We start from the raw sequence: 14939 nt of genomic DNA on the forward strand, positions 1-14939 counted from the left end.
ACCCCATAGTTGCCTTTGACTGGACTTAACTGCCCAGGGGTCATTTACCTTTACCTTTTTTTTTACAAAACTTCACTGGAAATGTTTAGTCCAAATTCTTTTTTTAAAAAAAAATGATTTGAACACACTGGAACACAGCAGTGGGTGTGGTGTGACACAGTGGCAGATGCTACTGGCCATGTCATGTTCCTTTATGCACATGGGTGATTCTGATCCTCCATGAAGAAGGAAGGAAAGAACTGTCTGCCAAAATACCACTCCACATTTTGTCATGTGATATGAGCCATGAAAACGAGGAAATTACAGTACAAAACTCCAGTGATTTTCTATGTAAACAGGGTTGCAGGCAGATTCCCCCCCCCCCCGGCAGCAGTTAACACAAAAATGAGCTCCAATTTCCACCAGATTTCAATAAGATGCTTTTACATTGTGCAAAAGATCTCAAAAAATGCAGAAACGATTGCGTAGAAACATCAGGGAAATGGAGTGAATGCAGCCAATGTGTGAGCCAAACCGAACAGCCTCAAGGTTTTGCGTATTCCAGATGAGGTGATATGGAATTTTCTTTAAAAACAAAGTACGTCCCTTGGAGCATTCCAGCAATAAAGAGACAAAGCTGTGCAAAACTGTTTTCCAGGTAAGTATTCCTGCCATTTCTGAGCTTGTCATTGAGGACCCTTTGATAAGTTTCAATGAGTCAGTATTGGTTGGCATAGAGGGACATAGGTGTTTACTTGACCTCCTGTGTCACGGCTCCTTACTGGAAAGTTGGGGCAATGCGGTGGAGAGGTTAGTGCTGAATTGTCAGGAAGAGTGCTGCTGGTGATTTTGTACCATGCTAACCTCCCCCTTTGCCTCTCTTTCCCCCTCCTGGTACAGCACTGCTGAAGACAGATGATCGCATAAACCTCCAGGCTGACCACTACAGCAAAGAGCCTCTATTCAAGGCTCTTGAGTCACAGCTTGTTAGTCACTACATTAAATTGCTATGAATGAAGTCAAACACATTTCAACCAATACCTCTTTGTCTCTGCTTCAAAAAATATTACATTTATGCCCCTTGGTTCATGGCATGCTAAGTACAGCTGTGAAGGGTCTTAAAAGTGAAATGGTTTAGAAGTGCAATTGTTGACTGTATCTCAAACGATCCTTACTGTGGTTCCTTTCCTTTCTTTGTCTCAGCTTCCCTTTCTGTATCGCACAGATTTAACCACGTATTTTGAGATTTCCCAATTGTCTATGTGTAAGACGAGCTCAGCAAAAGCATTTTAGAATATTTAATATGGAAGATTTATACCCACTTCAGATATATTTTTCAAGTAATCCCTGATAAATCCACCATCTTTTCCTCCATTTCTGTAACATTACTTTCCCCTCTGAGCTTTGCGAAGAAAGGTTCTTAAGTCAACACCACTTCTCTCTGTTCTTACAGCATTATGCTTTTCAAATGTGCAATATGAAATTTCTGCTATTGCCTAGAAACCACTACAGCCTCGAGAGTTTTCATAACTGAAGTCTGAAAGAATAACTGCTTCTCTCCACCAGGGGAGCACATAGGCTCTTTGCAAATTGCAAAGCAAATGGGGGTGACTTGGGTGAGGTTTTCACATGCCTGAATCAGTTAGAACTATTAAGGAAGCATTATGAATTGGATCAGGGAATCTCTAAAATCAAGAGTTGCTGTGTGGTCTTGGTTTTCCCTGTAGTGATGTATGGAAGTGAGAGCTGGACCATAAAGAAGGATGATCGCCGAAGAATTGATGCTTTTGGATTATGGTGCTGGAGGAGACTCTTGAGAGTCCCGTGGGCTGCAAGAAGATCAAACACATCCATTCTTAAGGAAATTAGCCCTGAGTGCTCACTGGAAGGACAGATTGTGAAGCTGAGGCTCCAATACTTTGGCCACCTCATGAGAAGAGAAGACTTCCTGGAAAAGACCCTGATGTTGGGAAAGATTGAGGGCACAAGGAGAAGGGGATGACAGAGGACGAGATGGTTGGACAGTGTTCTTGAAGCTACAAACATGAGTCTGACCAAACTGTGGGAGGCAGTGGAAGGCAGGAGTGCCTGGTGTGCTCTGGTCCATGGGGTCACGAAGAGTCAGACACGACTAAACGACTAAACAACAACAACTTGGGTTTTTACAGTGACCACTGCATTTATTTATTTTTAAGTGAAACCAACCTGATTAGGCTGAGCTCAACAGAAGTGGGGTATCTTTCATTTTGATGGACTTTAACCACAGCAAATTATTTTCAAGGACATTCTAATCACAGTGATTGGGGGGGTATTGGATTAAATATTTAAAAATTATGTTTGTTTTTAGGTGGATCTGTATGTACCCCTATGCAGATATACTGAGAAAGATCTCTCCCCTAGAGAGAAGAGTTTGCATCCCCAAATCTTGGAGGAGGGCTTCAGAAGCCTACCACTCAGCAATGATCCTTGGGATATGAAGAGTCTTGCTGCTGGTGTCATTTTCCCCACCCCAATCATTCTTGAAGATTCAAGCTCATCCTTGCAACACCACCAATATACAATTCTGGCAGAAAATGAAGAAGTTATAGATTTCCTCCTCCTCCTCCTCCTCCTCCTTTTAAAAAACCAACTTAAAAGTCCCCTGTGTGTATCTGCTGACAATCTGAGAGGCTTAATCCACTTTGAAGGGCTCCTGTGCCTATAAATTTCACCCACTTTGGCCAAAAAGGGATTACACTAAAACCACATTTAGATTCCCTGGTATAGTAAATGGAGAAAACAGAGCTTTGTTTTATACAGAGCAGCTTGAAACACAGAGCATGGGTGTAAGTGGTGACAGCACAATGAAGAGATACAGATACAAGGTGGATCTTGGGGACCCTTGTACATCCCTACTATAAATCCAGCAAGAAGCATCTCTGTGACCTTGAATTTGGATCAATAGTGTCTTTTTCTTAGGGCTCCACTTAAAGACCATTTAGATGTGCCTAAAACCAATGTTTTTCAACAGCAGAGCGATCACAATTTTAGCAACTTTACTGACAGTTCAGCTATTGAAGAAAAGAACAGTTGACCTCTATGCACTCTGCTCACTATTTATTTCCAGTTCGCTTTTAGGTATAATTCAAGGTGAAGGATTTAACAGCAAATTTTAATGCGTGATTTCCCCCAAAATTCATACGTTATTCAATAGTCCTCTGGAACATACTAATAAAATGAACCAATGTTCATTATTTGGATGGAGAGACTTTCTGTCTTCATTTCTAACAGAAGCATCCCAGGGTTTATGAGTCAACATGATTATGGCAAAGATTTCAAAACTTATTTCTTACTTCTTAATTTAAATCTACCCTTACTTGCCCCCTTATCACTTGAGAAGAGTAATTTAGGCTGGATCCTAAGCCTATTCAGCTCAGTCATGTGACCTGGCAACCCAGCATAGAAAACTATTTTAAATGGTTGTTTTCCCTCTATGTTATCTGTGTTCTATTTGTAATATTATTATGTACACGATTTGGAGATACTGTACTTGGTGCTTCAGGGGGCAGAAGTGAGTGAGTTATTGTTTACTTTCCTAATTTGATTCTTACCTGCAAGTGGAAAATAAATCAATTTATGATCATCTCTAGGGTCATTCTAAACCCAATTTAATATTGCTGAAAAAATAGTGCACATAGGTATGCAGTTAATACATATAAGTACTTCCAGTTTAAAACACTGAATGGGGGGGGGGCTCACCATTTATTTAAAATGTATTTGAGAATTCCACCCCAAATTGTCTATCAGTTTATGATCCAGGTCGCCAGCCCTTTTACTGATACAGCTCTGCCAAATAACTTGGTCCTTAGAATTGATGTTTTCCTAAGGTGTACAGTTCAGGAAAGGCTTAAACAACAGAGTTTCTGGAATTTGTACAGTCAGTGTGCCATCTACTGACAAACCAGCAAATTCAGAAATTGCACTGCATCAGAATGTATTTTGCTAGAATTTTGGCTGTTTATGTACTCACGGCTTTTCACATGGCAACCACAACTTAAATTCTCAACAGCACGCACATATGTTCGTTTCAAAGAAGCAGATGAAAATTAGGCAAACTTAGATTAAAAATATAAGGTGACAAGTGGGAACTGCAACAAAAGATTGCAGTGCTCCCTGTTCCATTCTACCCCTCCCCATCGTCTCCCCTCTTCATTCCCCCCACCACAATGGTTTTCTCAACATTATACAGTCAGGAAGTTGTATGCACTGAGCATGCTCAGTCATGATTGAGTTGTGTAGGAGACCTCACCCACCACCCCCATGAGGCAGATTCAATTGAGAGGCAGCGACTGGTCCAAGGTGACCCCAGTGATGGCAGAGTGGGGATTTGTACCCTGGTCTCCCAGGTCCTAATCCAACACTCAAACCACTCACTCTGGTTGGTAACAGCAAAGTGGTGCATCAGTCACCTCTCTGTATGAGAAAGAGGACCCTTGGCACACCCAATATCACAGGTACTACCAAAAAGAGGTGTTTCCTCACTGCAGACAGGCTTAGCATGAGCATCAAGGTTGCTGACCATGGTAATGGTAGCACTAATTTTATCAGCACTTCACATGTGATTCCTGCCTTAAAATGTTACCAGATAAATGGGATCAAACCATATGAAAGTGACTTTCGTGTTATGCTATTCCGAACTTAAAAATGGAAAGCATAATGCTGGTGGTCAACAAAAGAGGTTTAAAGGCTGTCTCAAGGCAAATTTTTAAAAATGTTGAATAAACACCAACAATTGGGAAACACTTGCCTGCGAGCCCTCCAATTGGAGAACAGCCTTTACCAAAGGCGCCATGGGCTTTGAAGACACTTGAACTCAGGACGCAAGGAAGAAATGCACTAAGAGGAAGGCACGCTTGGCAAACCCTCACCATGATCAACTCCTACCCAGAAACCAATGTCCTCACTGTAGAAGGACATGTGGATCCAGAATTGGCCTCCACAGTCACTTACGGACTCATTGTTAAAACCATGTCTACGGAAGACAATCTTACTCAGCTACGAGTGATCACCAAAGGACATACAGTGGTGCCTCGCAAGACAAAAATAATCCGTTCTGTGATTCTCTTCGTCTAGCGGTTTTTTTGTCTTGCGAAGCAAGCCCATTGACAGATTAGCGGATTAGCGCTATTAGCGGCTTTTAGCGGCTTATCTGCTGATCGGATCAGCTGATAAGCGGCTTAGCGGCTTAGAAAAAGGGGGGAGGGGAAAAAACCAGCAGGAACTCGCAAGACATTGTCGTCTTGCGAAGCAAGCCCATAGGAAATTCGTTTTGCGAAGCACCTCCAAAACGGAAAACTCTTAGAACCAGTCCTAAGAATAAAAATCCTATTGTAGGCATAACTCTGCATTTTTTAAATGGTTTGGCCTGTTAGCCATACTATGAACTCCTACTTTGCCCAGTTTCTTTCTTTCTCTTTCTCTTTCTCTTTCTCTCTGTATATGTGTTTGGAATACTGAAATGAGCCTGACAAATTAATTACCACAGAACACTTCATTAACTAGAGTACCTTGCATATAGCATATAGCTCTTCATTGTTCGAATAGATTTGTTCTGAGGTGCCGCACTCACAGAGAATTCTAATTTTGCATTGTTGATGCTTGTTAAGAAGCACCCTTGGATAAATATGTTTAATGCATCATGACGTCTAACTAGTTGCACCTACCCCCTAAGCCCCTTGAAAGATGGGGTTGCATAAAATGCAGAGGATTAAAACTCCCAGAAGAGACAAGAAACGTTGACTTCTCAAAATGATGGATCCTCACAGGCATTCTATCCCTCTGTCTCTCCCTGGCTCAGTATGACCCAGGATGATCTATGCGTGCTAAACGCTGTGCACAGTCTGGTCTGATAGATGGCTAGAAAATGGCAGGTGAGGGGAGGACTGGGTGGCAAGGAGTGGGCAGGCATGTGGCAAGACGGATGTCAACTTGGATCCATCCACCAGGCAGAGAAGGAATAGCCACATGGAGCTTACCCCCACAGAAAGAAAGCCGGAGCTCTGCAAGTGCAGCCTTCTCCTGATTGAAGTGCAGAGTGTTTGAGGACTGGGGCATTCTCAGGGAAACCAAAATGCTTGTTTACAAAGCTATTGTACTCATCTCGCTTTACTGGTTGAGGGAGCCAACGTTCGTCCACAGTTTTTCCAGGTCATGTGGCCAGCATGACTAAGACGCTTCTGGCGAAACCAGAGCAGTGCATGGAAACACCGTTTACCTTCCCGCCGGAGTGGTACCTATTTATCTACTTGCACTTTGATGTGCTTTCAAACTGCCAGGTTGGCAGGAGCTCGGACCGAGCAACGGGAGCTCACTCCGTCACAGGGATTTGAACTGCCAACCTTCCGATTGGCAAGCCCTAGGCTCAGTGGTTTAGACCACAGTGCCATCCACGTCCCACCTAGGACCTGGGAGACCAGGGTTCAAATCCCCGCGTGGCCCTGAAGGCATACAGGGTGATTTTGGGCCAGCCATTGCCTCTCAGCCTAACTTGGGGGGGGAGTGGGGGACCATGTAAGCCACCTTGATCACCTTGGAGGAAAGACAGCATATCAGTTTAAGAGGTGAATGTAATAAATAAATAGGGCCTGTGGAGATGAGGGGAACTGTATTAGGGTCCGCATAGGTGGAAGCAATTAAAAGAGCTGCTGCCACAGAAAGGAATGAAGTCAACTATCTTGGTGTCAGTGTTGTCATTAGAAAATCATGGAGGAACATGACATTGGTGCACCTTCAAGGAGCTTTCCCAAGGGGAAGTGGTTTATGGCGTTACTATGAGACAATCTGGAGAGATACCCGAGGAGGCTAAGTTTGAGGTTTCCCTCTGCGTAGAGTTCTGAGAATTTTGTATCCCTGGTATGAGATAGATCAGGTACAAGGAAACTTGAGCCAGGGGTTAAACACGGGTGTCTCAAGCTGGTAATGTTTCTTGCTTGCCCGGATGGTGGAAGCATAGGGATGTGTGAATATGTGACAATACTAGCCTGCTGTACAAAGGGGAAATTTACATTAATTGCTCCACTCCACTCTTCTGTAAACGAGTTGACCAAGTTGCAAGTGCCCTGAGCAAATTTATAATAGGTTTCTCTTGAATTGATGAAGTTGGAAGCGATGGATGTCCAAGTAAAGCCAATAAACAGCTGCAAGAGCAGGTATATCTGTTTCCAATGCCTTCTCCCGCAAAACAGTTTCTGCAATCCAGAGCTCTTGAATGTATTTTATATGCTTTAAATACAATTATCTTTTTACTATCAACATAGGTACTTGTGCTCTTTCTCTCTCATATGCACACCAGACAGAATTCATACGGAAGAATATGTAAAATTCAGAGAAGTCTGATGAGCTATCACGGATCAAAGCACTCAGAAATAATTGCCAATATACCAAAGTTCCATAATTGTTCAGACACAAAGTAATGGAAAGTGGCACTTGAAGAAGACAGCTCTTACGGAAGTCTTGATTCCTGTAACAAAATGGAATGCATGACTATCGCTCCAAATTAATTCTGCAACAAAGACCACTTGTGCCAGTTTTAATTCACACTATGGCCACATCAAGGCTCATGAATACTTATGTGCAAGCACAGCTCATTCTGAACACTGTCTTGCAGCTATTACTTAGTCAGTGTTTGAAATTTTTGGGGAAAAATAACTAGATGAGGTAGTGCATAGTCATCCTTGGGTGAAACGTCTCCTCTTGCTTTTGATAGACTTTGTGTCCATTGAAGCAGTTTCCCTCAAATTTCTCACACTCTGAATAATGCCCACATTGATTTGTCGGCTGAGGAATCTCTGTTTGCCATCTCAGGAACCCACTATGACACACAAGGTTTTCTGACACTATGCAGGCCACAATCTCAATTCACATTGGCCCCTGACCATGCAGATTGGTCCTCACTATTGTCCTGGGATCATAGACAATGTATCCTGAATGAGTCAAGCACTTCCCCATGGTCCAGTGTTTTATAGTAAGCCTGTAGTGGAAGAAACAGTGTGTTTCATAGATTCTCATCCATGCTCATTGTTGAGTAATCCCTGATACATGGTTCTTCTGCCAAAGGAGCATGTTTGATCATGCCATGCTTTTTTGATGATGATCAAAGGAGCTGAAGATTTTGAAGAGCCGTCTAAAATGTGCTGCCATTAAACTATGCCCAGATAGTTTCTTTATTTTGGCTCATGGTGGGTTCAGTCTCAGTTCCAGTGGCCAAAATGTGAGAACTAGTTAGGGTTGCATTTGCAAAGTTCTTCATGACAGTTCTTAAATAAATAAATAAATAAATATTGGCGCTCCAACTTTCACTGATATGTTGTGTCCCAGAATAAAGCCTAAATAGCATCAACAGCTGCATTTTTTTAAAAAATTATTGGATCCAGATTTAGTTAGTAGAGTAAATCCATTGAAATAGGACTTAACTTCCATAGGACTAAATGCAACTGAGTCATACTCTGAGTAGACCTATTGAAATCAATGGATGTGTGATTGACTTAAATCTCTCGATTTCATTGGGTGTACTCTGAGTATAACTTAGTACACATTCACACCATCCATTTAAAGTGCTACAGCACCACTTTAAACAGTCATGGTTTCCCCAAATAATTTTGGGAGGGGTAGTCAGTTAAACATGCTTCATAGGAGACACCTGTTCCCCTCTCAGAACTACAATTCCCAGAGCTCCCCATGAAGAGGGATTGACTGCTAAACCACTCTGAGAATTGTAGCTCTGGGAGGGGAAATGGGAGGGTCTTCTAACAACTCTCAGCACCCTTACTACAATTCCCAAAACTGTTTGCGGAAGCCATGCCTGTTTACAATGGTGTAATAGAGCTTTAAATGTATGGTGTAAATGTGGCCCTAGATGGATGCAAGCCAATGATTTCAGTGGATCTACTTTGATTACATCTGGATAGAACTCAATATGAATTGCCTAAATGTTTTTGTTTATTTTGTTTTCAATAGGCCTTTCACCACATTTACTTTTTTGATATGTTTTCAACCCAAATTAGTGTGTGGATATTTTAAAAGAACTGCAATAACTGCAACCAATATCACAACCTTTGTCCCCTGTGCATTTAGATCTTGACACAGCCTCTGGGTTTCAAGGAGAAAAAACAGTTGTAGGTTGCAAACTAGTCATTACACCTTCTCATGAAAGCTGCACATAAAATGTATGATATATAAAATGTAAACCGAGCCATTGTTAACTAGACATTAATGAATGGTGTTTCAAAAGGTTAAATATAAATATGGATAATTATGGCTTTCTAGTAGCAAGAAATTATTAGCTTCTTCCCCACTTACATGGCATGGATCCAAAACACCAATCTAAAATAGAAGTATATATTTTGTTCGGCGATCAAAATATGACCTGGAGTGCTACAATTATAGTAGACAGTTAGGATTTCTCTGAATATATATTGCTCTTTGTGCCCTCAGCCAAGATTATTCTTTCCCCTGTAATTAAACCATGCAGTGTATAGTGAGAATTACTAATCCGTAAACTAGGATTTTAATGGCATCAAGAAACCATTTCATTTATTTTTAATTTCAAAATTGCACTTCAAGTTTGCAATTCTTAACCGTAGAAAGGACAAAAAAGATCTAATGCATGCACAGAGAGTAAAAGTACCATCAGAGTCTTTGCTTATTATTAAACACACCACGAGAGGGACAAATAAACCAGGGACAACCTATTGGATTGAAGTATTTGGTTCAGACTTTGTTTGTTTTTAAGCAATGTCAGAGGGTTGGCAAATGCCCCCCCCCCTTTAAGGAGTGGAGACAAATTCTTAAGAGTTTTCAGGGGAGACATGGGCTAAGCATTCCAAACAAGGTCACAGAAGGTTTCTCTTTCCTCTCCTTTAAGGCCTCATCTGAACTATATACAATTTAAAGCAGTATTATACCATTTTAAATAGACATGATTTTCCTCCAAAGAATCCTGGGAATAGTAGCTTGCTAAGGGTGATGATAGTTTTTATGAGACCACTATCTCTTCACAGAATGACAATTCCCTGAGTGGTTTAACAATCAATCCCTATTCTCAGGAAACGCTGTAAATTCACACACATGCACACAAATCTTTTGTGGTCCCAAAGAACATAGGATTGCAGGGTCCAGAAGTGAGGAGGACACTGTCTTCTGCAGTACTGTACTCCTTCCTCACAAGGGAGGCAACCTCTAAGATGGCCTGGAATAATCCACTTGTCTCTACAGGAAACTTTGGAAATTGCAGCTCTGGGAGGGGAATAGGGGGTCACCTAGCAACTCTCAGCACCCTTAGCAACTGTAACTCCCAGAATTCTTTGGGTGAAGCCATGACTGTTTAAAGTGGTATAATAGTGTTTCAAATGTATTGCGTGGATGTGGCCTTTGAAAACCTCCAGAATACACCAATTTCGCTGAAAATGTAAGCACTGAAAAGCATCTCTTATTAAAGGCAGCCTTTGTACACCCTGTAATATGGCTGTTGAAGCTCTGTGCCAAGCAGTGTAACTACCAGCTTCTGTTGCTTTTCACATATCGTTACCCTTCAGTAACTCTCCAATGCATTTATGGCATTAGAAATGATCCAGTAACATCACAACATAGTGCTAGAGTACGCTGATTCTAAGATGAGTAGATAGCTCTTGGCTGGATATTAACTGTAGCAGATAGAATTATTTTCCATGTCTTCATGGTAGGAGTTTGCCAAAGGCTACGGCAGTTTAGATCTATAACAGAGATGTATATTTGAGTCTGGCAAGAATGCTATTATTTGTCTTGTGGATATTCTGCTAATTTTACATCATTTCACTTTTTGTAAAAAAAAGACAGATAATTTAAGTGGGTTCATTTGTATAGTACCCCACGCTTGCTTGCAAACCAAATGCTAAATGACAGAACTAGAAGAGGTTATAGCCCTGGCCTAAAGTTTTAAAGAAGAACTAAAATAATCGCTAGTGTTTGTGATTCTAGAATCTAGATTAGGACCTCGATTATCTATGTATATTTATTATCTATGACTATCTATTTTCAGAGTGAAAGTCGGTCTGGATAATTGCCGAGGGCAAGGCAATGCTCATATAGAGAAACTTAGGTATCAGATTTAATCACTGGACACAGAGATTTGCCCGAAATGTACAATAAAAAGCAGATAAAAAGCAGGTAACTGTAGGCTGCTGAAACTGCTGTAGCTGTTGGCAGCAAGTGCTCTTGTTTCAGATAGTTGAAATGAGCCCTCCTCATCTATTGGCTCAGCTGCTATGGTATGATGGAACATTTGTGACAATTTTAAGCTACTCGTGAATTTGCTTGTTTTAAACTGCCAGTACCCAAGGGCTTGGGATAGAGGTGTGGAATGTGAAACACAGACCAGTCAAGTACAACATCCCAAGAGTGGACATAAAAAAGGGATGTCTGGACCAGCCAGTCGGAACTTCCTGTTTCCTCCTAGGCTGGGACAGATTTACATGTGACCAGATGTGGGCGTGGCCTCACCTGTGCAGGTTACAAAAGCATAGGACTGGACGCCATCTCCCTCTCTCTGACTACATTCGTTGAAGAAGCAACATCTGCTCAGCCTAAGATGCTCTCTTGGCTTCCAGACAAAGGAGCTGTCTCCTTATGGGATAGTTTCCAGGTATATTACTTTTGTAACTTAAGTCTGCCTTCTGGAATCCATCTGTGAACAGAATGTGAGTGAGTAAACTCTTTTTATATGTTTATAGAAGACTGTGTCGTGTCTATTTCTTTTATGAGGGACTAAAGGGGAAATTACCAGGTAACTTATTTTAAAGGCTTTAGCGAGCCTGAGCAAACGCATCCGCTGTGCATGTTTAAAAAAGGGAAATGTTACTCTGCTAAATTGTAGAACTTGTTAACACAAGTTGGAAAGGATATAATCAAACAATATATCCTCTCCTACCTCCCTGAACATTCCCACAAGAGGGGGCTGTTGGTAGGACTAGATGCAGAGAGGGAAGGAAGCAGCACCTTGAGTATTTGACTGTTGGACCAAGAAGCTTATTTTAACAGGTGGATGGATGGATGCTTGGGAGACTGCAGCAAGTGAAAATACTGTGTGAACACTGACATGAAATTGAACAGGAGAAAAGGCTACAGCAGGTATTCCACATTTTAAAAAATGCAGCTGTTTGCAAATCTCTGCTTCTAACATGATTCTAGTTTTCTTTGTGTAGGGGGGAAACCTCCATTCTATCTTAAGAACATAGCAGATTAGATAAGATTAAATACAAACATGTACATTGTGAGAAATTTGTTGCTGCGAGGAAAAAAAAATAGGTCTAAAAAGAGAATTCATGGATGGCAAGATCCAGGTTTGAGGCAAGTACTTTTTGGGTAAGAGAACCCCAGGAAAGATTCAAAATCACAACATATGCACCAAAGGAAAATGTGGAAATATAGGCTGTTAGACCTTTAAAATATGATCTTCCTTCCAAAGCCCCCCTCTTCCCCTAGCATAGAAAAAGACCACACATTTGGTAAGTTAAAAATTGTTTACTTACAAACGCTCCAAATGTCAGATTTATCTGCTTTTCTATACAACATTTGGAAAAAGTTACACAGGCAGTAAAACTTTGCTTAGTTACATTGGTGAAAGTTCATAAATTATTGGTATAGGAGCTCAAGAGTAGCTTGTAAGAGCCATGTGGTCAGAGCTTGGAGCAACCAGCTCAAACCTCTTTACATACTGAACTTCTCAGGTAGACTGGAGAGAACAATAGACTTAATTACCTAGTTCCTCCGAAGGTGAAATAAGCCTGGCAGGACAGCTTACTCTATGGTCTTAACCCTTCATGCATTAACTAGACTTAAGCATGTTGGTCATATGAGACTGGTTATCCCACCAAATTCAAACTGAAATGCTGATGAATTTACATGAGACCCCTTTTTAAAGAAAAGAAAAGAAAAGAAAAGAAAAGAAAAGAAAAGAGAAGAAAAAAAGAAACAACAGTAGCACTGATAGCTGTGGAAATGTAGAGATATGAACTTTTACAATTGGGAAAAGGATAAACTGAGGCAAATAAAAATTGACATTTTTGCCCATACATGTGAGAGTCCTATGCAGGGCCCTGATCTTCAATGAGCCCCATCTATGTTTCCCACCAAATACCATCACATTTGCTGCTATTTGTTTGCGGTAAGCAACATCTTTGGTAGAAAATTGTGGTTGGAGTGTGTGGGTGTTAACTTTCAATGGGAAATTGGCAGGGGCCCTCAATCCAGGTCAAGAGCACATTCCAGAATGGGTCACTGCTGCTTTATTTATCTGAAATAAAAGCAACCATTTTTAAAGTATGCTTTAAGGGGGGGAAAGGGTAACATGTAGTTTGGCAACCAGGACTGGCCAAGGCTTTGAGCTGAATGCATTATTGGTGTCACTGCTGTGTAATGTATGAAACAGCCCAAAAGGTGGGTATGGAGAAATATATAGGAGATACATTTTGTACAATTGTATAAAATGAAATGTGGCTTTTTCATTTGTGTTACTTATTATCCTATTAACTGACTTTACTAGATGCACAACAGTTGCATGATAATTTGTGTTCATCCTCACCAAAAATCTCTTGCTGATTGACTCTATTTTTCAAGTGGCTTTGGCACTCTGTCTCTTTCCCCACTACAGAAATACCCCACTTATTAAAAATCACATCTCGTCACCAACACATGACTTGGACAGATTGTCGAAAGTTGTCACGTTGGAGAGATAGCCTCTATCATTGATTTACAGCATGATGTTTTCTAAGCACCAGGAACCAATATGTTATAAAGGCCCAATTTGTCAACTCAGATGTCATTATAAATTACCAAACGTGTCCCATGCAGCACAAATTCATCTCCCATAATCCCTTCCTATTGAGAGCTTAACCAGGATAGGAAATTGTATTGCTCCAAGTCTGCAGATTCCATTGTCATTTTTAATTTCTAAAGCCCTGGGTTATCAACTCACTTCAATGTAGCATATTACTCTATAGCTCTGGGGGTCTATCAATTAATGCATTTAATGAAGTTGACTGATTACGTCATGCAACTATTACTTATGGAGACACTAGAAAGGTTTTGGTGGCCCCTAATACAGTCAAATGGATAGCTCTCAGTTTTGCTTCTCCTTTTGTGTGTAAGTTACTATTATGCAAACAGCTGCCTGGAAAGTTAGGGGCTATTTCAGCGGAATAAATGTGGAAATATTTTAACTTGTTAGTGCTTTATGTCAACGGAAGTGACAAGTGAGGAGGAACTCATTATAGCTTGTCCATATGGAGTAGCATCTCTTCCCCACATACATCCATATTTTTATCCAGTGGGTTGTCCATAAATATAAATTCAATACTCTCTACAGCTATAAAAGACTAGAGAGCTAGAATATATATGACAGAAGTGGAACAAGCACAACAGTTCTACAAAGTGGTGATGGCGGATGAAGTGGTGGGACACCCAGCCACCAAAGTTTGAATGTGTGGCAGTACTTATGTTCAACATCAAATAGAAATGTTTTGACCACCTAGCATCCATCTAACCTGGTGCTTCCCAGCCTTGGGAAACACTGGTGTAACCCATGTGGGAGCATGCGGTCCTCCAGATGTTGCTGGACTCCAACACCCATCAGCCTGGCCTTTGGTCAGGGAATGTGAGAGTTGTGGTCCAACACAAGGCTAGATTAAGGTGGTTGAGGTCTCTGATGCAACATTCTCAAAATAGGGCCCATTTTCTCCCAAAAAGGAACACGTGAAATAAGATAACACAACATAAGTCCAAGACATAAGGCTAACAAATTTATTATACTATAAGCTTTTGAGGCTACAAAAAATACTCTGAGGATGTACATTTTCATATTTTACTTTCACTTAACTCATCATTGTTTTTGCTCACTCCCTGCCCTGGGCCATTTACCAGTGTTCAGCATAGTCTACAACACACGGCTG

The sequence above is a fragment of the Podarcis vaucheri genome (assembly GCF_965113315.1).
Source record: "Podarcis vaucheri genome assembly, chromosome: 5".
NCBI lineage: Eukaryota > Metazoa > Chordata > Lepidosauria > Squamata > Lacertidae > Podarcis > Podarcis vaucheri.